The following is a 27581-nucleotide window of genomic DNA, read 5'->3' as shown; positions in this document are numbered from 1 at the left end:
GGAACCATGAGGTCGCGGGTTCAGTCCCTGCCCTTGCTCAGTGGGTTAACGATCCGGCGTTGCCGTGAGCTGTGGTGTAGGTCGCAGACGCGGCTCGGATCCCGCGTTGCTGTGGCTCTGGCGTAGGCCGGTGGCTACAGCTCCGATTAGACCCCTAACCTGGGAACCTCCATATGCCGCGGGAGCGGCCCAAGAAATAGCAACAATAACAACAACAACAACAACAAAAAGACAAAAAGACCAAAAAAAAAAAAAAACATATATTCAAAAAATCATAACTTCCCTGAGACATCAGTAATAATAAATTAGGGGGAAAAAAGGAACCCAACTCACAATAATAGCAAAAGAATTTTTTTTTTTTTGGTCTTTTTAGGGCCACACCTGCGGCATATGGAGGGTCCCAGGTTAGGGGTCGAATCAGACCTGTTGCTGCCAGCCTACACCACAGTCACAGCAACACCAGGTCCGAGCCACGTCTGCAACCTATACCAGGGCTCACAGCAACGCCAGATCCCTAACCCACTGAGCAAGGCCAGGGATCGAACCCGCAACCTCCTGGTTCCTAGTCGGATTTGTTTCTACTGCACCATGATGGGAAGTCCCAGAATTTTAATATCTATAAAACATTTAATGAAATTTACGTGGGGTGGAGGTAGAGATTATCACACTAAGTGAAGCAAGCCAGACAAAGACAAATATATGAAACTACTTACATGTGGACTCTAAAAAAATGATACAAATGAATTTGCATATAAAACCTGAATAGGTCCACAGACATAGAAAACAAACTTAGGACCACCCAAAGGGAAATGTGGGTGGGGGATAAATGAGGAGGTTGGGATTAACATATACACACTACTAACATAAAATAGATAACCAACAAGGACCCACTGTATGGCACAGGGAACTATACTCAATATTCCGTAATAACCTAGAAGGGAAACGCATCTGAAAAAGAATAGATTATATGTATGTATAACTGAACCACTTTGCTGTGCACCAGGAACTAACACAACATTTTAAATCATCTATACTTCGATTAAAAAAACAAACAATTTGTATGGCCTATGAAGAAAATTACAAATATTTATGGAATAAGTTCTGTTTATACAGAGATATCTGGCCTTGAGTGATAAGGAAAGGAGGGCAAGTTTCACATTTGTTCATGAACAGCAAGTCCCTGATAAGCAAGCAAAAAGAACCACAATGCGCTAGCCTGCGAGCACGGACTAACTATAAGAATGCTGGAGTTTCTGTCAAACTTCGACCAGGTGAGTAAAATAAAGGATATAAGTCCATGTAAGTGCTCCTTATGGAAAAAGCTTGGGGAGGCCTGGGGTGTTGAGGGTTCCTAGGTCTCCATGGAGCAGGTGTGCAGCTCTAAAAAGGTCTAGGGCTTGATCCCAGTGGGAAGGTGGAGGTATTCAACCCTTGACTTTCTCGGCAATAAGACTATTACGGTGTGCAGCTCAAGCCTAGTCCACCTTGCCACTGTAGTCAGCCACATCTCACCCAGAAAGAATATCCTGACCAAAGGCGGTCTGCCCTAGGGTTAAGACTTCCCCATCAGAGAGTAATGGCTGAAGCTACTCCTATCCTCTTTACCAACCACACTCAACAAAGGGTCTTATCCTTTCAAGAGACTGATCAGGAGTGGGTTTGGGATAATCCAAATCCCCCTCTCTACCTAGATCTTAAATTTTCTCGTTAACTAGGAATCCAACCAGAACAGTACGTGTGGGTAAAATTACAAATGCTCATTGATTAAATGTACACTATGACTTGAATAAATCAAGCTATGCCCCTAAAGAGGGAGTTATCTTTTCAAACCAATGCAAAGGTTTGGTTGAATATGATTCCAATCAATATCTCAGGAGGATGAGCTTTGAACTTGACAGTATGATAATAACTAGTACTATTCAGAAATTACCATGTGCCAGGTATTAATCTATGTACCATACAGGTTTAAATTCCATTCATCCTCACCACAGCCCCAAGAAGAAGATGATATTATTGTCCTGATAGAAGATACTACTCTGTTCTCAAAGAAGATACTACTGCTATGCTCAAATGAGGAAGCTGAAGCAACCTACCCAAGGTTATAAGGCTGGTAGATGTCAATGCAGGATTTAAACTTGAGAAGTCCAACTGCAGGCCCATGTTCTAACTGCCCTTCATAATTTGTCTCTTAAAATAAACATCAATGAATAAATAAATAGATAAAGCTATCAAAGAATAACATCAATGGAGGCAGAGTAGCCCTAATAGCTGTCCCCAGAGTGCAATACGGAGTGTGATACTATTTGAGAACAGATAAAGGGAAGAAGACAAAACAATGAGAAACAGAACCTATTGTGTATATTGAAGGTGTATCCAAAAGCAGAGAAGAGATTTTAATAGGTTGTGTTAGAACAACAGGCTAACAACTGCAAAGAGAGGGTAAAGATTAATTTTATTAATCTTAATTTTATTTTTTGGCCATGTCCACAGCATGCAGAAGTTCCCAGGCCAGGGATCGAACTCAGGTGACAGCAGTGACAACACTGGATACTTAACCTGCTGACACACCAGGGAATTCCAAGGTTCACTTTAAATTAATAATTTCTCCCACCTCCTAGAGCAATAAAGATAAAAAATAAATAAGCAAATGGGACCTAATTAAACTTAAAAGCTTTTGCACAGCAAAGGGAATAATTTAAAAAATGAAAAGATCCATAGAAAGGGTAAAAAATCTTTGCAAATGAAGAACCAACAAGGATTAATCTCCAAAATATACAAATATCTCATGCAACTTTATATCCAGAAAACAAACAACCCAACTAAAAAATGATCAGAATGGAGTTCCCATCGTGGCACAGCAGAAACGAATCTGACTAGGAACCATGAAGTTGTAGGTTTAATTCCTGGCCTCACTCAGTGAGTTAAGGATCTGGCATTGTGGTGAGCTGTGGTGTAGGTCTCAGACATGGCTCAGATCCCATGTCTTTGTGTTGCTGTGGCTTTGGTATAGGTTGGCAGCTGTAGCTCCAATTAGACCCCTAGCCTGGGAACCTCCATATGCCACAGGTGTGGCCCTAAAAAGCAAAAAGAAATTAAAAAATGAATATTGGAGTGTGGAGAAAAGGGAACCCTACTATACTGTTGGTGGGCATGTAAATTGGCGCAACCACTATGGAGAACAGCACAGAGGCTCCTCAAAGAAAACTAAATATAGAATTACCATATGATCTAGCAATCCCACTCCTGAGGATATGTCCAGAGAAAACCATAATTCGAACATGCACCCTAATGTTCACTGAAGGACTATTTACAATAGCCATAACATAAGGAATTCTCTTGTGGTGCAGCCAGTTAGTAATCTGGTATTGTCACTGTTGTGGATCTGTTCACTACTGCAGCATGAGTTTGATCCCTGGCCCAAGAACTTCCACATGCCATGGGCAGAGCCAATAATAATAATAATAATAATTTTTAATAGCCAAGACATGGATGCAATCTAAGTGTCCATCAACAGAGGAATGGATAAAAAAAGATGTGGTACATGTATATAATGGAATACTACTCAGCATAAAAAAGAATCATATATAGCAAAAATATAATAGCTGAAGATTTATACACACCAGGAATACTGTCACACACAAATTTTCATTCATTCCAACTGGAAAATCAGCCTTGGATTTTCAAAGTTGTAAGGAACACTTCCCTCATATAAAATGTAACTAACTGGTAAAGGCAAGTTCAACAATAACCAATAAACATACAATAGTCAAGACCCTTTATGTACAAGCATCAAAATATATAAGCAATAGCTGTAAGATCTTTAAGAGAAAACTGACATAAAGTTAAAATAAAACACTTGATTTGTAAAAATAATAAAATAAGTAGACAAATATACATACCAAGATATATACTCATTATCTATTTCTCTTCAAAGTAAACCTCAAAATCTTTTCAAAATTAAAATTTGTGCAGGCCATGTGTTTTCACCACTTTATCACTTATAAAACTTTAAACACTTTCCAAAGTAGCTCTTGGGTCAGGTTGGAAATAAAATCTGTACTTCAAGACAATTTAGGAAAGTTCTCCAACAATAATAAACAGCGTGTTTCACAGAATGCAGCCAAAGCTGTATTCAGAGGACTATTCATAGTCCTGAATATTTTTATTATTAAATAAGAAATAATAAAAACAAGCATTCGACATAGGAAGCTATAAACCTATAGAAAATGAAATAAATGATTATAATAAAGTAGAAATTTTTACACTAGAAAATACAGTAAAACCAATATATTTGAGAAGTATTTCTTCGAAATGACCAATTAAGCAAATGCTAGCAATTTTAACAAGAAAAAAAAATTGAGAGAGAAAATACAAATAGAAAACATTAAGCACAGGTTTGAGCCCTAGATTGGGAACTTCTGCACACCATAGGCATGGCCAAAAAGAGAAAGAATAGTCTTTGTTTGTTGTATTATATTCCTTCTTTTTTATGTTTTTGTCTATACTGGATTCTAATTGATTATAAATTAGACTTGTGGGACTACCTCTTGTCTAGAATATACATGAAAAGAGGCTGGGAGGGTAACCAGCACTCCCAGCAGAGAGAGCAGGTTAAATTCACATATATTGTTTCCAAACACCTTCTCATCAACTCTGCTACTTATTCTGCCCTCATAGTATATCTGTTCTGCACTCTCAGGGTTTCTGGTACCCCTCTGAGGAAGAAGGGAATCTCTATGCCAAATGGCTCAGTCCTGTATGCCACAAATATCTCTCTCCCCCCTTATTGTCTTACCTGCTTATTTTTCTCCAGCTGGCTGTTAGTGGCAGCTGAAAAGCAGAAAACCTACCCAGTCACAGCAGAAGGTGACTCCTTGAGAAGATAGTATGTGGGCTGGTTTCCTCATTTGCTCCCCCTCCCTCTATCCCCAGAGAAGCAAGAATTCTGTGTTGTACACATAGCCTCTCAAACCCTTGAGCTTGCTGTCCTAAATAAGAGAACTGTATTTTGGGCTCTTCAAGACCTTGCTACATAACACAGAAAACTTTCTGTTATGTTAGAACATAAAGGTACATGTTATGTCTCTGTGTATTTCATTTATTTGATAAAAATTAACATATGAGTTGTGGATATTTTATAACTACAATGAAGATGGGGTTCACTTCCCACCCCTCGTTCTTTCTTTCTCTCTCTGTTGTTTTGCTCAATATCTTTATTTCACTGTGTCTAACCAGATATCTCCATGTTTAATTTTTATTCACGTGGTTTTCTAAATTTTGGGAGTTAAAAAAAAGTTCTTACATAAGAAACTTGGAAAAAATGTCAAAGCAAATAAATAAATAAATAAATAAATAAATGTATGTGACCCATTACCCACTACCTAGAGATAATAATGCTTGTCAGATAACTTTTAATAATCTAGTGGCCCCATAAGTTATAAAAAGCCCTGTTGGTGAGATGCATGTTTAATTTGGTTTAACCAAATGTCTAAGTGTTCACCTGATGATAACCAAAAAAAAACGAAATATGGCCAGTTTCAAAAGTGATTAGTTAATTGATAAATCTAGAAATATTGGTCTAAGCCTACAAGTGATATGAAAATTGCTAACAACAACAGAAAAACCAAACATCTAAGAAAGATAAAAGTGGTAGCCTTGGGTATGAGGCTAGGAGGAGTTGGGAGAGGTCAAGCAGGAGACTTGTTTTTTTTTTTATCCTAAGCTCCTCTGTATTAATTGATTTTGTAACCATGTAACTGAATTACTTGGATGAGAAAAAAAATCATTCATTAAAAATAAAGAGTCAAAATATGGGGCGGAGGGGGAAACTGAAGGATAAAAAATAAAATTTTTCTCAGGGAAATCTCATTTCTAAGTATAACCATAAAAATCCAAATAACATTTAAACAAGCCTAACAAAGCAACATATTAAAATATCCATAGCTACAACAAAATAGAATTTAGGAATGCAAATATGGTTCCATATTAATAGGACTATACAGGAAAACCTTTGAAACTGCCACTTTTTTTAAAAAAGCATTTTCTAAAATAGAACATCCATTCTTATTTTTTTAAATCTCCCAACAAAATAGGGATTGAAATATAGCTCTATAATTTAGTAAAGAATATCGAAATCAACCAGTAAGCATGTAACAGCATATTTATCATAAAAATAAATAAGTAAACAAAAAAAACCCCACCAAAGGCATTCTCATTAAAATAGACAAGATAAGAAAGTCCACAGTCACTTCTGCTATTTAAGATTGTGGTGGAATCAGCATGTACATGGAAGCAACATAAATGTCCATCAACAGAGGAATGGGTAAAAAAGATATAGTACCTATACACAACGGAATATTACTCAGCTACCAAACGGAACAAAATAATGCCATTTGCAGCAACATGGATGGACCTGGAGATTATCATACTTAGTGAAGTAAGTCAGACAAATATAAATCTCATAGGAGATCACTAATATGTGGACTCTAATAAGATACAAAAGAACTTATTCACAAAACAGAAACAGACTCAGATTTTGAAAACAATCTTACGATTACCAAAGGGGCAAGGTCAAGGGGGCGGGGATAAATTAGGAGGATGGGATTCATATGTATACACTACTATATATAAAATAGACAACTAACAAGGACCTACTGTATAGCACAGGGGAATCTACTCTGTAACAACCTATAGGGGAAAAGAATCTGATAAAGAATGGATATAGTATATGTAAAACTGATTCACTTTGCCATATACCTGAAACAAACACAACATTGTAAGTCAACTATCCACCAATAAAGTTTAATAAAAAAATTTTTAAAGAAAAAAATTTTTAAAGATTATGGTGGAAGTTCTGTGTACCACTGTAATACTCTTTATTCGTAAACAACACAAGTATATCTCTTGAACAACAACAACAAATCAATTGTAAAACCATTGAAACTAACAGGAAAGTCTTCTAAAGTGTCTGTTTACATAGTTACAATGTCTTGATAAAGAGTTTCATTTGGGGACGGTAAAAAAAATTCCGGATGTGGTTAGTGCTGTGATTGGACAACGCTGACAATATATTCCATTCCACGAAACTGTATGCTTCAAAATGCTTCAAATGGTAAATTTTATGTTACTTATATTTTACCAAATAAAAAATGTCAGTGGCTTAGATCACTCGGTATCAGACTGGCACTATACAGGTACTCAATCATTATTTTTTAAAGGAATAACTAGTTTTGAAAAATTAATGGGTAAAAAACAAGCATTCACAATAGACATAAGAGAGAGAGAGTGACATACACAGGCGGGGGTGGGGGAAGAAGGGAGGAAGGGAGGGAGGAACGGGAGAGAACACAGGAAGAAGAGAGGGAGCATGGAAGATGCAGGACTCACAGAGCTAAAAACGTTTATTAGGAGACAGCAAAGAGAACTGGAGTTCCCGTGGTGGCGCAGTGGAAACGAATCCGACTAGAAACCATGAGGTGGGGGGTTCAATCCCTGGCTTCAGCCAGTGGGTTAAGGATCCAGTGTTGCCGTGAGCTGTGGTGTAGGTCACAGACATGGCTCAGATCCTGCATTGCTGTGGCTGTGGTGTAGGCCAGCAGTTACAGCTCCAATTAAACCCCTAGTCTGGGAACCTCCATATGCCATGAGTGCGGCCCAAAAAGACGAAAAAGAGAGAGAGAGAGAAATGAGTTTTTTCAAAAGGCACATCACATTCTTGGAGGAAAACATTCAATATTACAAAGATCTAAAAATTCTCCAAACTCTCATCTTTAAAAGTAATTCAATTCTAGTCAAAATATCTGTAGGATTTCTTTTCAGAATTTGACACAATAATTATAAGGTTTATCTGAAATAATAAGTGAATGAGAATAGCCAAGAAGATTTTGAAAATTAGGAATGAGGAAAGAGGAGCCATTCCAGAAATGCATGATGTGTTCTACAATTTCTTTTACTTCCTTCCAGAAGATGAGAAGTTCAGCTTCTTCCAGCTCACTCACAATTGTCCAGAGAAAGAGAAGACATCGCTACAAGTTGCTAAAAGTTACTTTAACCTAGTAAACAAGCATCTTCAGTAGGACTATATTTTTATTTTTAAAATGGGCCACAGTTGGAAATAAACTGACTGGTTGTGCTGAATAAATTAACCAAAGTGTACCACAGAATATTTTGGTATTCTGTCATTTTGGCTCTGAGCTTCAAAGATATTCAAGTGTTGTCTTCTTATAACAATTTATGCAAGTAACATCTTTCTATAAAAATAAGTATGTTTCTACTAGCCATTGAAAAATGATAATCCAAAACCATTTTTTAAAAAGTGGTTATGGGATCAAATAGACCGGGAGAACAACAAACAGCATAGAAAGTTTAGAAACAGCACCAACCACATATATACTTTATGATTTTATATATATATATATGGTTTTAGTATATAGTAAATGCAGTGTTTTAAGTCAAGAGGAAAAGGACAAAGTATTTGACACGTGCCACCAAAGTTATGGAACGAGCATTTATGCGGAAAAAATTTAGTTCTCTAAATTATAGCTTACACTAAAATCAATTCTAAATGGATGAAAGAGCTTAAGCCCTCCATACATTTAACAAATCTTTACCAAGCACAAATTCACAAGCTAGGCTACTGTGAGATAGCAAGGACAGAGCAGTGAACAAGACCCCCAGGGACTCCCCCACACTCACGAGACTGACCACTTAGCTTTGGTCTGACAGCGGTAATGTGATAACGTCCGTGGAATCGGGGAGCACACTCTACAGTTAGGCATCGGGGGTCTGATTAGGTAAAGCTTCACTTCCCCCCTGCATTTCCTTTATCTGGTGCCGATTCACCAGGTGATAACCCTTTGGCTTTTCCCCTTTCCCTTGGTGACGGTAACGTTCAGGTGGTTTCCTGATTACCTTTTAGAAGTGGTGGGTGGGGAGGGAATAAGCACTGGGATGTTTAAAACCCTGTGTCCTCAGCACGTCGGGGGAGAAGCTGAAGCCAGAGACCCAGAAGCTCTTAAGAAGGTGGGGGAAATCTCCCAGAAAACAAGGGAAAAGGTAGCAACAACAGATCACGTATCCTGCCACCCTGGGTCACATTTTCTCCATCAGGATCAGAATCAATGAAGAGAGAAGAGAAAGGCAGCGTCAAAAGAAGTATAGACGTAGCTCTCTCTGCCTCTCCCCCTCAGTGCCTGGACTGCGGTGGTACCCGACAGGTATAAGGTGAGGGGCTTTATGTGGCCATTAAACCTGCTCTGATTCCGCCTCCCAAATATCTCCACCGTAACTGACACGGCAAGCAGAACGCCGACATCAAAGGCTGAATTGCACAACTGGTTATTTAATTACCTTTGCGATGATGCCAGAGAAGCCCTGGGTCAAGGGATTCACAGAACAGGGGCTCTGACGTAACCTCAGGGGTCAGGTGAGGCTTCCCTGAGGACATTCAAGAACCTTTAAGGGAAACAGAAATTAAACAGGCAGAGTGGCCGAGGTGGGGGTGAGCACATGCAGAGACTCTAATAAAGCAGCTGGCCCATCCCAACAGGGGCGGGCATCATCTAATCCATTAAGGACCTGAATAGAACAAGAAAAAGAGGGGAGCTGACTCTGCTCTCTGCCTGACCCCTCGAGCTGGAGCATCCGTCCTCCAAGCCTTGGTTCTCCTGCTTCTCAGGCCTTCAGACCTGGATGGAACCGACACCATCAGCTCTCTGGCCTTCAGGACTTCGAACTTAGACCACCAGCTCTCCTGGGTCTCCAGCTCACAGAGAGCAAACTGTGGGACTTCCCGGCCTCCGTAATTGTGTGAGCTAATATAATAAATCTCTTTCTTAGCTATTTTTTATTACAAGCTAATCATATATGTATATACATAGATGATTGGTTCTGCTTCTCCAGAGAACCCTGACAAATACAGATTTCTATCTTAGTTTGAGTTGCTGTAACAGAACATGATAAACTGGAATGGCTTAAACAACAGAAGTTTATTTCACACAGTCCTGGAGGCTGAGACATCCAAGATCAAGATGTGAGGCGCTCCTTTGTTTGGTGAGGGAATTTGTCCTTCTTTGCAGACCAGTCATCATCTGGAATCCTCAGAGGGTGGAGAACAGAGAGAGAGGTCATCGCATCTTATCTTTTCTTGTTCTTCTTCTTTTTTTTTTTTTTTTTTTTTGGCTACACCCACAGCATAGAGAAGTTCCTGGGCCAAGGATCGAACCTGAGCCACAGCAGTGACAACACGGACCCTTAACTGGCTGAGCCACCGGGGAACTCCTCTCGTATCAACCCTCAAGAGGGCACTAACCATATTCATGAAGGTCCACCCTCATGACCTAATTACCTCCCAAGTGTCCCACTTCCAAACACCATCACACTGGTGACCTAGGCTTCAACATATGGATGGGGTTTGGGGGGACACCAATTTCCAGCGAATAGTGTACATGTAGCTACAATCATTAGATCATTATGTCTAGTTTTATTTTCTCTTTCTGCTGAAGTCATACTGTTTCTCTCTCATGCCTAAACCTTTGCCTGTAAATTTTCAACTAGTGTTTTTAAACACTCGAAAAGGTATTATTTTACCTAGTTGAGAATAGTAATGTGTGCAGAATAAAAAACAGGTTTGGGTACCTAGGAGAGTTCTATAGAAATCTGCTTTTCTTGACCATGACCTCATTCCAATTCAAAATCTGGTAGGTGAAGGGAAAAAAAAAAACTGATTTGTTAATCTCTCCTCCAAATTCTATTTAAATTATTCTCAAAATGTCCTATTCTCATCATTTCAGGGGGAAAATGCAAATGAGTAATAAATATGAAAAAATGTTCAGCACTCAACTAATCAAGAAATGCAAATTAAAACAACAATGTCACATTTTTTACCTATCACATTTGCAGATGCTCTTTAAATGCCAATACTGGATGTTGGCAAGGGTGAGACACAGCTCTTGTGAGGGTGCTCATAGATGCACCAACTGAAAAATGTTTTGGCAAATAAAACAAGAGCCTTCAAAATATTCATATCCTTTGACCTCTCAAATACTCTGCTAGAATTCAAGTATAGAAAATAAGGTAGAATATCAAAGATTTATGAACCAAAAAATTCCAAGCAGTGGCATTAAAAAAAAAAAAAAAAAAAGCTGTCAACATCCTACAATTGATAGTTTTGGTCATGGTTTTCAGGCTACTTTCAGTAGAACTCTAGAGTTGGACCCATAAAAGTGGGGGGAACCAGAAAAGTGGTCAAGTTGTTAGGACTCTGAGTTCTTTATTTCTAAATCAAAGTTAACCTTTTCTCTATTTTACATATCGAGTTCCAATTAAGATTCACTTTGGGGGGGGTATGGGGGGAGAGCAATCGTCTGTGACTGATGTGCAACCAGGTTCCCAAAGTTAAGCACAGGGCTTGGCTCATAATAGATATTCAACAAATAGATGATATTTATTATAGATTTAATTAATTTTTCCTGATAAAAAACAAGTTTGAAAAATATAATCAGGGGATTGCATAACTACCAGAGGAAGGCAAACTACAGCCTGTGAACCAAGCCTGGCCCACCACCCGTTTTTATAAATAAAGTTTTATTAGGACATAGCCACCCACATTCATTCATTTAAAGGTTGTCTACGGATGCCTTCGTGCTGCAATGGCAGTGTTGAGTGGTTTGCAACAGAGACTGTGTGGCTGGCAACATGGAAGATATTTGTTTTCTGGCCCTTTATAGAAAGTTTGCTGACCCCTGCTCTATATGATAAACTGTGTGCAGTCATTTAAAAATTTTTTTTGAAATAGCATTAATAATACATGACAATGTTCACAAGGTGATGTTAAGTGCTAAAAGTTCAAAACCGAAAGTACAATGACAAGGGTTGGTGAGAAAGCGAGGTAACAGGAAGAGTCCTAAGGCAGTGATGAGAGTGTAAATGGCTACAAACACTCAGAAAAGCGGTTTGGCATCATCTCCTGAACTTGTAGATATGCAGCCTCCAACTGATGTCTGCAAGCTGATATCAGAACAGAACCTGCACTCCTAGCAGTTACACAATGGAAATGAGGGCACGTATGCACTGAAAGATCTATTAAAAGAATGTTCATAACAGCATTATTCGAAATAGGCCCAACCTGGAAAAGCCCAAACATCCATCAAAAATAGTGTGGATAAACAGATTATGGTAACAGAACATTGTAAATCAACTATAATAGAAAAATAAAAATCTTTTAGAAAATAGATTATGGTAGATTCATACAATGGGGAAAAAAAAACCCTCAGTGCAAATGCATAAACTCTACTCACAACAGGGCTGAATCTCACAAATGTAATGCTGAAAAAAAGAAAACAGACACAAAAGAGTATATACAATATGCCTCTAATTATAAACAGAAGCCTAATAATAGACAAAAGTAATTTATGATAGACGACAGAATATTCTTGTCATCTATCACAAGGGAGAGGGTACACATTTGTAGGGGGCTTGAACAGAGGTTTCAGAGGGGCTAGTAACAGTCCAGTTCTTTACCTGGGGGATCGTTACATAGCCATTTTCAATTAGCCACAATTTATCAATTTGTACACTTTTCAGTGCACATGTCATATCTTGATTTTTTTAAATGCTTTAAAATGTATATTATGGTCCAAATTTGGCTGACGAAAGAATGAGATCGTATGTGTGAGTGTATCAGAAAAGCAACCAACAGAACTACATGAAAATCTTGAGAAAGTAGAGTTCCCACTGTACCTCAGTGGTTAATGAATCCAACTAGGAACCATGAGGTTGCAGGTTCGATCCCTGGCCTCGCTCAGTCGGCTAAAGATTTGGCATTGCCATGAGCTGTGGTGTAGGTTGCAGACACAGCTTTGATCCCGAGTTGCTGCGGCTCTGGCATAGGCCAGCGGCTACAGCTCCGATTAGACCCCTAGCCTGGGAGCCTCCATATGACTCGGGAGAGGCCCTAGAAAAGACAAAAAAAAAAAAAAAAAAAAATCTTGAGAAAGTGGCATTTCATCAAAAAATAAAAATAAAATACCTAGGAATAAATCTAACAAAGGAGATAAAAGACCTGTACTCAGAAAACTATAAGACAATGATGAAAAAATTGAAGATGATGCAAAAGGAAAGATACACGATACCTGTGGATTGGAAGAACTGATATTGTCAAAATGACCTTACTACCCCAGGCAATGTACAGATTAAGTGGAAGCCCTATCAAAGTACCAATGCCATTTTTCATAGAACTAGAATAGATAATTCTAAAATTTGAACAGCCCAAACAATTTTGACAAAGAAGAAGCTGGAGCTATCACACTCCATGATTTCAAACTATACTACAAAGCTACAGTAATCAAATAGTGTATTACTGGCACAAAACCACACATAGATCAATGGGACAGAATCGAGAAACCAGAAATGAATCCAACATTTAGAATGGATAAACAACAAGATCCTGCTGTATAGCACACAGAACTATACCCAGTCTCCTGGGACATATATACATATATATGACCAAGTCACTTTGCTGCACAACAGAAATTGGCATAACACTGCAAATCAACTCTAATTTTCAAAAAATTTTTTAATAAATAAAACTTCAAGAGCACACATGAAAAAAAAAAAAAGAAATGAACCCATACTTATAAGGATAATTAATCTATGACAAAGGAGCCAAGAAATACAATGAGGAAAAGGCAACCTTTTTAATGACAGGTATATGCAAAAGAATCAAACGGGGGTGTTCCGGCTGTGGCACAGCTGGTTAAAGATCCAGTGTTGTCTCTGCAACAGCATGGGTTCAATCCCCAGCCCAGTGCAGTGGATTAAGGACAGGCATTGCTGTGGCTGTGGTGTAGGTCACAGCTACGGTGCAGATTCACTTCCTGGCCTGGGAACTTCCATGTGCTGTGGTGTAGCAACAACAAAACAAAACAAAACAAAAAACTGGACTACTTTCTCACATTCTATACAAAGATAAACTCAAAATGTGTTAAAGACTTAAACATTAAGTTCTGAAACCATAAAACTCCTAGAAGAAAACACAGGCAGTAAACTCTTTGATACTGGTCTTAGCAATAATTTTTTGGATGGACTACTCAGGCAAGGGAAATGAAAGCAAAAAAAAAAAAAAAAAATCAAACAGGACTACCTCAAACTAAGAAAAACTTTCTCACAGTGAAGGAAACGATCAATAAAATGAAGAGGTAGCTTACCAAATGGAAGAAGATACTTGCAAATGATATATCTGAAAAAAAGGTTAATATACAAAATATACAAAAACAGGGAGTTCCTGTCATGGCCCAGGAGAAATGAATCCAACTAATATCCATGAGGGTGAGGGTTCGATCCCTGGCCTTGCTCAGTGGCTCGGGGATCCGGCATTGCTATGGCTATGGAGTAGGCTGGCAGCTGTAGCTCTGATTCGACCCCCAGCCTGGGAACTTCCATATGCTGTGGGCGCGGCTTCTAAAAAAAAAAAAAAAAAAAAGCAAAATATACAAAGCATATATCAAAAAACTCAAATAACCCAATTTTAAAATGTCACAGAGGAACTGAATAGACATTTGTCCAAAAAAGACACACAGATGGCCAACAGACACATGAAAAGATGCTCACCATCACTAATGGTCAGGAAAATGCAAATCAAAACCATAATGAGATACCACCTAAATACCTCTCAGAATGGTTATTATCAAAATGACAACAAATAACAAGTGTTGGCAAGGATGTGGAGAAAAGGGGACCCTCACGCCCTGTTAATGGGAATAGAAATTGGAATGACCACTATGGAAAATAGTACGGAGGCTCCTCGAAAAGTTAAAAACATACAGCCCAGTAATTCTACCTCTGGGTATGTTTCGAAAGAAAACAAAAACACTGATTTGAAAAGAATGCGTATCCCCGTATTCAATGCCGCATTATTTACAATAGCTAAGATACAGAAATAACCTAGAAGTTCATCAGTAGAAGAATGCCTATATACAATGGAATATTATTGAGCCATAAAACAGAATGAAATCTTGCCGTTTGTAACTACATGGATGGACCTAGAGGGTATTATGCTAAGTAAAATACGTCGGACAGAGAAAGGCACAGACCATATGATTTCATTTACAGGTGGAATCTAAAAAACAAAACAAAGGAGCAAACATAACAAAACAGATAACGGGGTCATAGGTACAGAGAACAAACAGGGGGTTGCCAGAGGGCAGGGATGTGGGAGATGAATAAGATAGGTGAGGGAGATTAAGAGGCACAAAATTCTACTTATAAAATAAATGAATCAAAATGTACAGCTTGGGACATAGTCAATAATATTATAATGTCTTTGTATGGTGACACACGGTAACTACACTTAACAGGGTGATCATTTTGCAATGTATAGAAATATCAAATCACTCTGTTGTGCATCTCGAACTAACAGTGCTGTAGGCCAATTATACTTGAAGTTCTAAAATAATAATCAAATGAAATGAGGAATAAAACATTTTTCCTATGTTTGGACTTTGAGGTATTGTCTAATGTTTTGGGGATGACAAATAATACTACCTTGTGATATTTATATTTTGTCTAAAACTTATAATATTTGAATATATTATAATACAAATATTTGAATTTGTAAAAAAAATTTTAAAACCTTGAGAAATGATGGTTAATGGCTGCTTTTCATTTTCTTCCTCTGTACAATGTTCAAAATTCTCTACAATGTTGAAAACACGAGAAACCCCTAAGCATGACAGCTGCAAGGCCAATATCCAGAACTCCATTCCCAAAGTTGAAAGAAACAGGTGAAAAGAAGTAAAATTCGCAAAGACTTCATAGTGAACATTAAACATTTGGCTGATTCACCCAACTGGGAGCACAGAGACTTAAAGTGAGGACAAGCCAGGGAGCCAGGTGGCCCTTCCACCAATCTGATGAATAATGTCCTACCTCCCAAGTCAGTGGAGGGGCCTGGGTACCCAGCAATGGGAGTATTTACACCACAGAAATTGACAAATGCTCCAAGTCAGGCCTTGATTTATTGCTTTGTTTATCGATCTAGGCTTAGGAAAGTGATGGAGAAAATGTGAGCATGCATTAAAATTAAAATTAAATGTGTGTTGTGTCGGTAGTCGTGACCACAAAAAAAAAAAAATTAAGGAAATAGTCTTTCAGAATTCAACAGCTAGTGTCCACCTCAGCAAAGGAGTCACTCATATCATGGACCAAGCTCCCTACACATGTCTTTGGTTATTTCACTTTCGTCTTACTAGTTAACATAAAGGAAAACATCCACCAACAATTATGCTGGAACTACACTTGCTGGTCAATAGCCATAGTAGGTTGTACGGATGCAAGAATTCGGCGCACATCAGCAAAAACATCCTGTGAAAATCAATCGGCTCTATGGAATTTACAAGAGTACTGCTGATTGTATCTTTATTTGTAAATTGCGTGCTACCCATCCTCTATACCAGTAACAGTGACAAGAAATACACAAACACATATACATCCATTTTCCCAGAGAGCCGGCTGCTAAGCATTTCCCAGCACACCACCACCTAAAAACATGTTTTGCTCCATAGAAGGAAATGACTAACAGAAACATGGACTGCAAATGTAGCCAAAGCTGAAGAAGCCAACGAGCTAAGGGAGGAGGGCACTAAAGCGAAAATATAAAGATGAAAATACCTCCTTCTAACTCGGGCTGATCGGGAGTACACAACTGATATTTTGTGCCTTGTATGGAGGGATTATGCATAAGGTTAGGTCCTCAGCCTTCAGGTTCTGCCAGGGAGAGAAAGAAAATAAGAAATACGCGAGCAAGAAGGTTAAAAGGCCTTCTCTGTAATTAACGGGTTCATTCAGGTGCATAGATTCCCAGGGGCTAAGATGGAAAGAAGCGGGGTCCTCTAGCATCTCCCTAATTCTCTGCACCCTCTGCTATTCATCCAATATACGGCGCTCTTTCTTCTCTAGTGAGATTGTGATTTAATGTGGGAAAACTGATGTCCCTTGCATTGAAACAGTACTTTATCATTTTCAAATCCAATTATATTAATTATCTCATCTGACTCTCAGAACAATTTTTATGAAGCAGGAATGACTTAAAAAAATTTTTAAGGAGAAAAAATTCCTAGGGAAAACAATATTTTGGGGTGCTTAATTTAATCGTCTTTTTAAAGCCAGGCCCAAGAAAAGCGCTCTTTTTTTTTTTTTAATTACCTTCATTTCTTTTAGGTGTCCTCATACCTAGTTCCTCAAAGATTCTGGCATGGTTTTGTTTCTAAAGCACTTGCCGTTTACCATTCTTCCTGGGAAAGAAGACAAAACCCCCTGATTACAATTAGCTAAAGGGCAACCATTACTTTTTTAAAACCTGGCCTCTGCCTATATCATGTACTCTACTGAGAGGTAGATGAGTGATCTTTTTTTTTTTTTTCAGTCCTTGATCTTAATTTTATTCCTTAGTAAGTACAGAAACTTGTACAGAGCATGCACTCAAGTGAATTAGGGAAGAAGGGCTGTCCCAGCCTGCTGTGCTTGGGTGACATGACAAGCGCCATGTTGGAGGAAGGACACCATGAGCTGTACACGGCTGTAAAATCCCCAAGAAGCTCAGGAAGGAATGCAATTCAGAGGTAGTGCAAAAATAAGTACCTACTGTTCCTTCTCAGAGAAGGGAAAGGGAGAGAGACTAGCAAAAGGGAAGGAGGGAGGGAGGAAAAGAAAGAAGTCCCCATTCATTGAATCCCTACCACGTGTTTCAGGAACATTCCCAGACTTTATCTACTGAATCTTCAAACAACCTGGTTATCACATGCCCCATTTTACAGATGAAGAAACTGAGATTCAGAGAGGTTAATTGCTTGATAAATAACACATTAGTTCAAGATGTATCTGTGATGTCCAAGACCATTCCTTACGTCCAGGACAGGGGTTTGAAAAGTGTGGGTTCCAGAGTTCCCGTCATGGCTCACTGGTTAACAAATCAGACTAGGAACCATGAGGTTGTGAGTTCGATCCATGGCCTGCCTCAGTGGGTTAAGGATCCGGCGTTGCCGTGAGCTCTGGTGTAGGCTGCAGACACAGCTTGGATCCCTCACTGACGTGGCTGTGGCATAGGCTGGCAGTTACAGCTCCAATGTGACCCCTAGCCCGGGAGCCTCCATATGCCTCGGGTGCAGCCCTAAAAAGACAAAATAAAAGAAAAGAAAAAAGAAAGAAATTCAAATCCTCAGGACCCACCTCAGACCTCCTATTTGAAATTATAGGGCTGGGGCCCTACAGGCTGTGTTAACGAGGCCCCCAGGTTACTGTGATACACACTAAAATTTTAGAACACCTGCTCTAGAACAGAGGTCAGTAAATGTTTTCTGTAAAGGGCAGGATAGAAAATATTCCAGGCTTTTTGGGCCAGATGGTCTTTGTTGCAACTACTCAGCTCTGCTGCTGTAGCATAGAAGCGGTCAAAGCCAACACATAAACAAATAAGTGTGGCTGTGTGCTAATAAAACTTTAATTATGGGAGTTCCCATTGTGGCGCAGTGGTTAACGAATCCGACTAGGAACCATGAGGTTGTGAGTTCAATCCCTGGCCTCGCTAGTGGGTTAAGGATCCGGCGTTGCGGTGAGCTATGGTGTAGGTTGCAGACGCGGCTTGGATCCCAAGTTGCTGTGGCCCTGCTGTAGGCTGGTGGCTACAGCTCCGATTTGACCCCTATGCTGTGGGAGTGGCCCAAGAAATGGCAAAAAGACAAAAAAAAATTAATTATGGACAAGGAAAGCTGAATTTTATATCATTTTCATTTTATGTCATGAAATAGTATTCTTCTTTGGACTTTTTTTCAACCAATTAAATATCTCAAAACCATTCTTATTCCAAGGGCTATATAAAAACAGGCAGGGGGCTGGATTTGACCTCTGGGCTATAGTTTGCAACCCCTGCTCTAGAGCTGGAATAGGCTACCTACCAAGAGAAGACTCTCTAATTAGAACAATGACACAAAGATAGACAACTCTCACAAGAGGTAAAATGTTGCAAAACTCTCTGTGGGCCAATGGAGGCACACAGCAGTATCTGCTCGCAGCAATTAGGAAGGCTTCTGTGAAGAGGTGATTCTCTGTGGGCCTTGCATGATGCATAGGAGTTCAACACGTAGAGACAATGAAGATATGGAGGGGTGACAGCGTGGATAAAGGGATGAGGTCTGGGGTACGGAAGGCACCCCTTCCAAAACACCCTCTTCCACCCCAAACATTTCAATCTTTTCAAATAAAAATGGGCAGATTGCAATATGTAAAATGCATTTCAGTGCTGCTTCGAGCACAAACTAAAGCATCGAGAAAGGGACAAATCCCAACAACTAAAACAGCAGCTTGATGCGCAAAAGCCATCGTCAGTGATAACTTCTTCTCTCCCTCCAAGCCATCAGTTGAGCGGAGGGTTTCTTATTTCCGACAACAAATTATTTCCAGGTACAAATCTGATTGTATGAAACATGCTCCCAAGTATCACAGAATGCAATAAATAATTCTCTTGAGATAGTTTCTCGTTACACAAATTCGTTCCCCTGAGATTTGTTTTGTTTTCCTAATTCCTGACATACCACCCAATGGAGTTGGTGGTTATTTTCAACACAAGAGATCCCTTTATGATCATAAATTAGTACCATTTCAGAGAGGTTTTTTTTTTTTTTCCTCTCCAGGTTACACATTTTCATTAGATTTGCTTTGATACCAGCTATTAAAAGGAAATGCTATCAGGTCTGGTAATATTTCCTAGAATAAGAAAAGACAAATTGTCAAGTTGGTAAGGAATAGTAATTTCCTCTCCTGATAGATTTCCAACTTCTGATAGCAGAGCCGTTAAGAGATCTGGTTCTGAACAAACTCTCTAAGCCCACATCCCTGCTTTTGCCCTTAACAAGCTCTCTGACAAATTACTTCTCTCTCAGGGCATCAGTTTCCCTAACAATAAAATGGGGAAAAGTAATCGTAGCCACCTCTGGTTATGTATGTGTTTGCAGAGTACAAAAAAAGGGGGCTCAAATAGTTTTAATCATTATTGTTTCCCACTGATCCTTTTCCTCCAAAAACTCAAAAACTCTACCTCTCTTTTTTTGGGCTAAAATTTTCCCTTCATTTCACAATTTGCTATGGCTGTGAGTTCAAGACAGGACCTGACGAATAAGACCTTTCTCGGCCCCTTCCCCCTCATCCCTCCACCACTTGGACCCTGCGGGATCAGAAACTGGAGTTCCCGTCGTGGCGCAGTGGTTAACGAATCCGACTAGGGACCATGAGGTTGCGGGTTCGATCCCTGCCCTTGCTCAGTGGGTTAACGATCCGGCGTTGCCGTGAGCTGTGGTGTAGGTTGCAGACGCGGCTCGGATCCCGCGTTGCTGTGGCTCTGGCGTAGGCCGGAGAATACAGCTCCGATTAGACCCCTAGCCTGGGAAACTCCATATGCCGCGGGAGCGGCCCAAGAAATGGCAAAAAGACAAAAAAAAAAAAAAAAAAGAAACTGCCCACCAAGCTGGGAGAGGCAAGGCCGGGGGCCAAAGCTAACCACACAGCCTCTCCCCCACCAGCTTCCAGGGCAGAAGTTTCACCAGCAGGGAGTCTGGAGTTCGGACCCTTCCAGTGGATGGAACACACCCACTCGTTACTGAAATGAGAACCCTCGGCTGGGCTCATAAAGTGAGCTGGGTATTTTGTATTATCTGAGAGTGGATGGAAAGGCCAGAGGGCCCATCCCGAAGCTTCCACCACAGGCAAGAAAGAGCCTGTCGCATCGCATGGGTAGGAGTGGGCAGAGGGGAGAATGAGATAAAGCTGATTTTGATCCCCCTCTAGAAGTCCCACTCCAACTGCACGCACATAAACTGTCTGTCCCTCTGTCTGTCTGCCGTGGGTGTGGGGGACCATGGAAACGACTGAGACATCAAGACTTGAAGCTTCCCTGCCTATTAACCCCACTGAACACTGGGGAAAGGGGGGAAGCGTGGAGACTAAATGAGATGGGGGGCGCAGGGTCCTTTGCACAGCGCCCGCCATCCTGCAGAGCATACAGATGACAGCTGTGCCTGTCGTGACCATCGGTACCCATGGGCTCACGCCCACTCGGTGGTCCCTGTGACGTCATGAGCGTGAGCACTCACAGCGGCACCAATTTACAGTCGGTGCTTTCATCTGGCTGGTGACCAGCCAGCCCAGCCTGCCGCGGTGGGTTGTTTTTCCCCCAAGCAACACTGACACTGACATTCCTTCACTGATGACCATTCTCCTCTCCTGACTCACTGGTCAGGAACGTCAAGTTCCCGGCTGCTATGAATCAGCTCGCCACCCCCACCCCCACCCCCACCTCCTCTGCTTTGCCCTCGCTCTCCTGTGCTCCGCCACACCTGGTACTTCTTTTTTCACACAAATCACACTTTGTTGCAATTATCTCTTATTTAAACACTTTCTCCACTCTCTGTGAACTCCTGGCAGAACATGGACTGGATCGTGCATCCCTGGATCTTCGTCGTTTAACTCCTAGATTTCTTAAGTGATTTAATGATATTATTTATTAAGGTCTGAGAATAAGCCCCTCATGAAAAAGCCCACAGAACACACTCAATATAAATCTACATTTGTACTTAAAAGCTTTCCCACAGACCATTACTCTGGTTTTTTGGTTTTTTTTTTTTTTTTTTTTGGATTTTGTCGTTTTTTTTCCAGGGCTGCACCCGCAGCATATGGAGGTTCCCAGGCTAGGGGTCTAATCTGAGCTGTAGCTGCCAGAGCCACAGCAACACCAGATCCAAGCCGAGTCTGCGACCTACACCACAGCTCACAGCAACGCCGGATCCTTAACCCACTGAGCGAGGCCAGGGATCGAACCCACAACCTCATGGTTCCTAGTCGGATTCATTTCCGCTGCGCCACAAAGGGAACTCCCCAGACCATTACTCTTAACTGGGTTTTTTTCTCATTCACCCAGCAGGAATCCCCCAAATCTTTTTTCCCCCAAAATACAACGTGGCTGCTAACGTTTCATTATGTAAAACAAATATAAGAAGGTCCCTAGGATGCCCTAAGTCGTGTCCCCCAGTAGCCAGAAAGGGGCACCACCTCACCCCACTTCCTGCTTCCTTTGGAACTGGTACCCTCCTTCAGGAAGCAGAAAGCAAGGATTTAAGAGCACGTCTACACAGCCAGCTGGCTTTCTTTTCCAGATCTGCCTCCAAATGAGCATTTCAGAACTTCCTTAAGGGAGACCTCCCTGCACCTTGTCACCCCACCAAGCCCATGTGTATTCACGGACTAAAAAGAAGCCCACTGCCCGAGAGCATCACAGTCACGTGGCCATGTCACAGCCTGCCATGCCCCCTTGTCCCCAGCGGTGAGGGGGCAGGAGTGCTGTTTCCAAAGCAACCGAAACACTGTGCTTGACTGATGCTGCAGGCAGAGAGCCCCATGGGCACACATGCAAACACACAGTCACACACCAGGACGGAGACACCTAGGCAGGCACAACTAAAGACACATATGCACGCATTCAGAAGCGGATCGCCCGCCTATATTGTAGGAATGGATGACTGCTTTAAAAGAAGCAAATGGCATCTTATTTCTAACTCTGGCCAGAGAAGTTGGCTTTCCAAGGATATATTTAGTTGATTCCATATCTGTCCTTTAATATTTCTTATGGGTAACTTGCGGGACGTTGAACCCAAAGCTCTGTAAATGCCTGCTGATCCCATCTGATCTAACTCATCTCCCATGTTAGCTGGGAAGGGCTGAGAAGGGGGATTGGCCAGGGATTACACCTGGCCAAAGAGAGGTGGCCCCCTTCTCCTAAGGCTTCAATGAGTGACTCCCCATGAGCAACCCACCCCCACGCTGCTGCTTCATCCTCTTCTGATCTTCTTCCCTAAAGCCCTGCTCTTGCTGGAATTCCCCTCCCCAGAAAGGCAGAAACATGAACCCACTGCCTGGTGTTAGATTCTGCCAGCTGAATGAGAGTCTAGGGCAGGGCAAGGAGAACAAAGTCTCAAATCTACACGGGGCAGGTCCAGAGGCAAAAAATCAGCTCTGAAGAGCTGGGTCTGCCCCTAGGGTCAGGCAAGACATAAGACGGAGCTGGGCATCTGGGAGGGGGGCAGCATTTGTCCAGTGCTGATATGCAGGGGAGCGGGCCAGAGCTAGAGCCCTTACTGCGCCTTTGCAGATTTGGAAAAGGGCGCCCCCTTGTGCTTGATGAGTGAAGCTATGTTGGACTTCAGCTCCCACCCACCCACTCCTGGTAGCCCAGAACCAGTGTAGAACCTGTAAGAAGAGTCCACAGCCTTGGCCACTGGCCAAGGCAGCTGCGGAGTGCCAATTCACAAACACTCTCTCTCCATGATCTTTTCTCATGCCCATATTCCCCAGACCAAACATCTCCTCAACCTGAAGAATCAAAAGCTTGAAGGGAGCTCTATTCTGTGCATGAAAAACCAAAGAGCAAGTAATACTTTCTTCCTGGCCATGCCCACAGCATGTGGAAGTTCCCAGGACAGGGATGGAACCCATGCCACAGCAGTGACCAGAGCCAGAGCAGTGACAATGTGGACCCTTAACCTGCTGAGCCACCAGGGAACTGCAAGAGCAAATTGTACTTTTTTTTTTTTTTTTTTTTTTTAGCTTTTTAGTGCCACACCTGTAGCATGTGGAGATTCCCAGGCTAGGGGTCAAATGAGAGCTGTAGTTGCTGGCCTACAACACAACCACAGCAATGTGGGATCCAAACCACATCTGCAACCTACACCACAGCTCATGGCAACACTGGATCCTTAACCCATCAAGCAAGGCTAGGAATTGAACCTGCATGCTCATGGATGCTAGTCAGATTTGTTAACCAATGAGTCACAGGAATTCCGCAAGTAGTACTCTTGAGAGTCAGTATGGTCGGGACCCCAGGCTCCACAGCAAGGAACCCAGAGCTCTCACCCCTGCCTGGCCATTGCCTAACCCCAGGAATGCTCATGAGGATGAAACGAGGTCACACACATCAAGCACTTAAGCACCTAACTCACAGTAAGCACCCAACAAAGATCACCTGCTCTTGGTTACCTGAACTAACTCCGAATGCAACAAATTTTCCCAAGTTACTGCATATTTTGGTTATATACATATTTAACCAAATATATATGTATATAATACATTGTCAAAGCATTCATTCTCTGAGAAGTTTATGGTCATAATCCAGAAAGTGGGGCTTAGAGAAAAATATAACTCTGGAGGGGGGGGGTGCCGGTTCCAAGTGGAGCTTTACCATAGGGTAATAAGTTTATTCAGATGATGAACAAGTCTTGACTCTACAAAGTACAGATTCTACAAGTGTAAACGTACAAGCAACTCACGGCAATTCCACTTGTACAGGCTGCCAATGAAGACATTTTGAACCAAGAAATGGAAAACTCCATGGAGTCAAGGTCTGTCCCGGTTTCCTTATGTCTGGTGCCATTATGGGATTTGCCAGAAGGACAGATGCACAGCATGGCATAAGGCCACCACTAATGCCACTATCAACCAGCCCTCCGTGTCTAATGTCAACCTGTTGTAGGCTCCATGCATAGGGCATTTCTTCCTACAGAGCTCCCTGAATTTCCAAGTCTGGGCAGTTGATCCATCTTTTCCTATTACATCAGTGGATGAAATTGTTTCCTATTTATATCCCTCACTAGACTCCAAGCTCCAGGATGGCAGGGCCATTGTTTTGTTCTGGCCCTGTGCCTTTAGCACCCAGCACAGCCCAATAGTCCCATATTCTTGCAAATGAATGAATGATGGTGATACAGAGGATGAGTCAATGTTTTCAAGAGGATTTTGGACGGGTGTGGGTACTGAGTGGTGTGTGTAAGAGGGGATTCTTGGCCCAGCTCCCAGCCAGATCTGGGCAACAAGACAAGTAATCATTTCCCTTCAAAGACAAGGAAGAGAAGACTCTAGAAAATGTCTTAAAGTGGACGGGTGTATACAGTAATGGCTCAAACCAACCAATGCATAGAAGAAAAATTAATTTACACACAACATTTCCAGAGCACATAGCCACAAAGTTCAGACTACACGTGTAGTAACACAAATCCCGACGGTTCGTGTATGATTTGGACCAAGAAACTAGGCACACGCGTCCCAGCCAGAGCAGAGAGAGAAGTGAGCACAGGAAGACCAGACTGGACCCGCTGCAGGCAGGAGGGAGGCCAGTGTGGATTTAAGCCCGGTGCCAACATTCATGGCTGCCATTGGCTGTGGTCCAGCTGCGGGCCCGCATCTGATAGGATGAGGGTTCCGAGCAGGCCTGTGGCTGGAGGAGGGGTTCAGGAAGGGCTGGCGTGCAAAGGCTGCTGGGAAGCCCAAGTGCCCCGCGTGGGGGGTGGGGGAGGGGAGGCCAGGAAATAGGAGGAAGTATAGACAGCATCGTTCCCTGGGGCACTGGCCGCTTCTAGGTCACAAGCAAGAACTGCGAGCAGAACAGAAACTTGACTGGAAAAAAAAAAAAAAAATGTTTTTGAAGCTGCTGAGTGAACCTTGCCTCTCTAAGTGCAGCCAGTTCTCTTACTGGGATGTGCAAGTGGCGGGGGGCAACTTCTGCGCTATCTTTAGAACAGCATTCTCCAGGTCAGGCCACTGGACAGAACCAGGAGGTGGTCATTCGGAGACTTCTAGAGTACATTAGTCAGCAGTGAACGCTTGCCGGGCACCTCCAGGGTGCGGTGGAACAGAGAAATCTAGGACCAGCCAGCGAGTTCAGACTTGAGGCAAATGACGAACCGTTTAAGTGAAACCCAGCATCGACCCGCGGTGTGTACATCCTGTCACATCTTGGGTGCTCTCGCTTGGCTGAAATCATCCATACTCACACCCTTTCTCAATTTCCTTTGAAAAGCAAGAGCAAAGACGTTTCAGTGCGGAGGGGACAAGTGAAATTTGGAGGCGGGGGGTGGGGGGTGAAGCAAAGCAGAGAACTTGGAATTAAACACTGGCTGTCTTAAGGTTGTGCTGAAGATTCTTTGTCTTCACCAGTCTCTTGACCCCACGAGGAGCCCCAGAGAGAGGCTGATCTCCCATCCTTCCTCTTTTCCATCTTTCTCTCTCACCCCCTCACTTCTTGATTACCCCTGGGAATTCACATTCCCTTCCGTCTTGCAAAATACTGGACTCTTCCCCAGTTTCCACTCCCCAGCACAGCTCTGGGTCCGCTCTTGCAAACCATGTTTAGCCGAACCTGGCATTTGCTGGCATCGTTAGGCAGAAGTGGTTAATAAATACTATCATTCCTCTTCTCACCCCTGGATTAATTATTATCTCTTCCCTGGTCACCCAGCCTCCAGAGTTCCATCAATCCTAAACCAGACTTCCTGAAAACTTCCTTATCAGCTCACTTCTCCGCTGCTGAAAGCCAAAGTTCATCATTTTTCCCTACTTGTCTTTCCTTCTTGTGCTTCTAGTCTCATAACCATCCACCCAAATGCCCACGCCAAGGTACCGATTTTTTTACTCTCTCACCCCATATTCAGTTGGCCACCCAAACCATTAGATTCTCCCTCCAAAATGTTTCTCATTCAAGAATACTGGTCCAGATGGGTGATTCAGTGGAGGGAAGGCAGATGCTATGACTAGCAGCCCTCCAAAAAACACATGGAATGGGAAAGGGGAGGTTTCCCAAAAGTGTGATAGGCCAGCAAGACCCACAGCAGCATCTCGGCAAGGAATCCAAGAGCTGTGACTTCATAATCCTTGAGAACTGGCTCCAGAAAAGTATAAACAGAGAATAGATACACAATCAACAGACAACAGGCCCTGGCAGAGGGATTATAAACATTGGACTGGGGCAAGCGGAGGGGCAGGGCAGTATTTCCTAGAGAAAAAGACTGGGTCACAAGTCCATTATCAAAACTAGGGCAGCTGTAAAAACGTACCAGACTGGGTGGCTTAAGCCATAGAGATGTATTTTCTTACAGCTCCAGAGGTTGGAAGTCCAAGATCAAGATGTCATCAAGGTTGGTTTCTTCTTTTTCTTCTTTTTTTTTTTTTTTTTTTTTTTTTGGTCCTTTTTGAGGGCCACACCTGTGGCATATGGAGGTTCCCGGCTAGGGGTCTAATTGGAGCTGTAGCCACCGGCCTACGCCACAGCCACAGCAACACCAGATCCGAGCTGCGTCTTCGACCTACACCACAGCTGAAGGCAACGCCGGATCCTTAACCCACTGAGCGAGGCCAAGGATCCAACCTGCGTCCTCATGGATGCAAGTCAGATTCGTTTCCGCTGAGCCACGATGGGAACTCCCCCTTTTGTTTTTTATCAACTGACTTCTGAGATGGAGCTGGTGAGGGGCTTTGAAGCATCATCAGTCATAAAAGCAGAATTAAATCAGTCACTGCGCAGCGGACTCCACTCACACCTAAAGGCTGGGCACACCTCCGTGGGCATCTAAAAAGCAGAAGGGTAGGTTTCTTTGGCCACCAGCGTGAGCTACCTGGAACTGAAAGCTTGATTTCTGAATCACAAAACTCCAAATCTAGGCAAGATATAACTCCCCTAGGACACAGAAAAATGTAACTAAAAAAGGCAGGTGACT

The 27581-nt window shown here is 41.9% G+C and overlaps 1 protein-coding gene across 2 annotated transcripts in view; it reads right to left on the bottom strand.

The window, feature by feature from the left end:
- CDYL2 (chromodomain Y like 2) overlaps nucleotides 1-27581 on the bottom strand; it is a 350650-nt gene that overhangs the window by 246794 nt on the left and 76275 nt on the right. The window contains exons 1-2 of one of the 2 annotated variants that reach the window (XM_084959476.1): nucleotides 16666-16761; nucleotides 9349-9453 (exon numbers count right to left, since the gene is read on the bottom strand). The exons of the other annotated variant lie outside the window; for it this stretch is intronic. The gene's annotated coding sequence lies outside the window, so the exon portion shown is untranslated. Of the gene's footprint in view, nucleotides 1-9348; nucleotides 9454-16665; nucleotides 16762-27581 lie in introns of those variants that run through there. 2 annotated transcript variants of the gene reach the window in all.

Source organism: Sus scrofa, chromosome 6 (assembly GCF_054392235.1).
Source record: "Sus scrofa isolate SSC_HxYL_T2T_F1_AM1 chromosome 6, Sscrofa_HxYL_maternal_Yorkshire_Landrace_v2.0, whole genome shotgun sequence".
Lineage (NCBI taxonomy): Eukaryota > Metazoa > Chordata > Mammalia > Artiodactyla > Suidae > Sus > Sus scrofa.
Note: the sequence above shows the minus strand (reverse complement) of the source record. Positions and strands in the feature narration are given on the sequence as shown.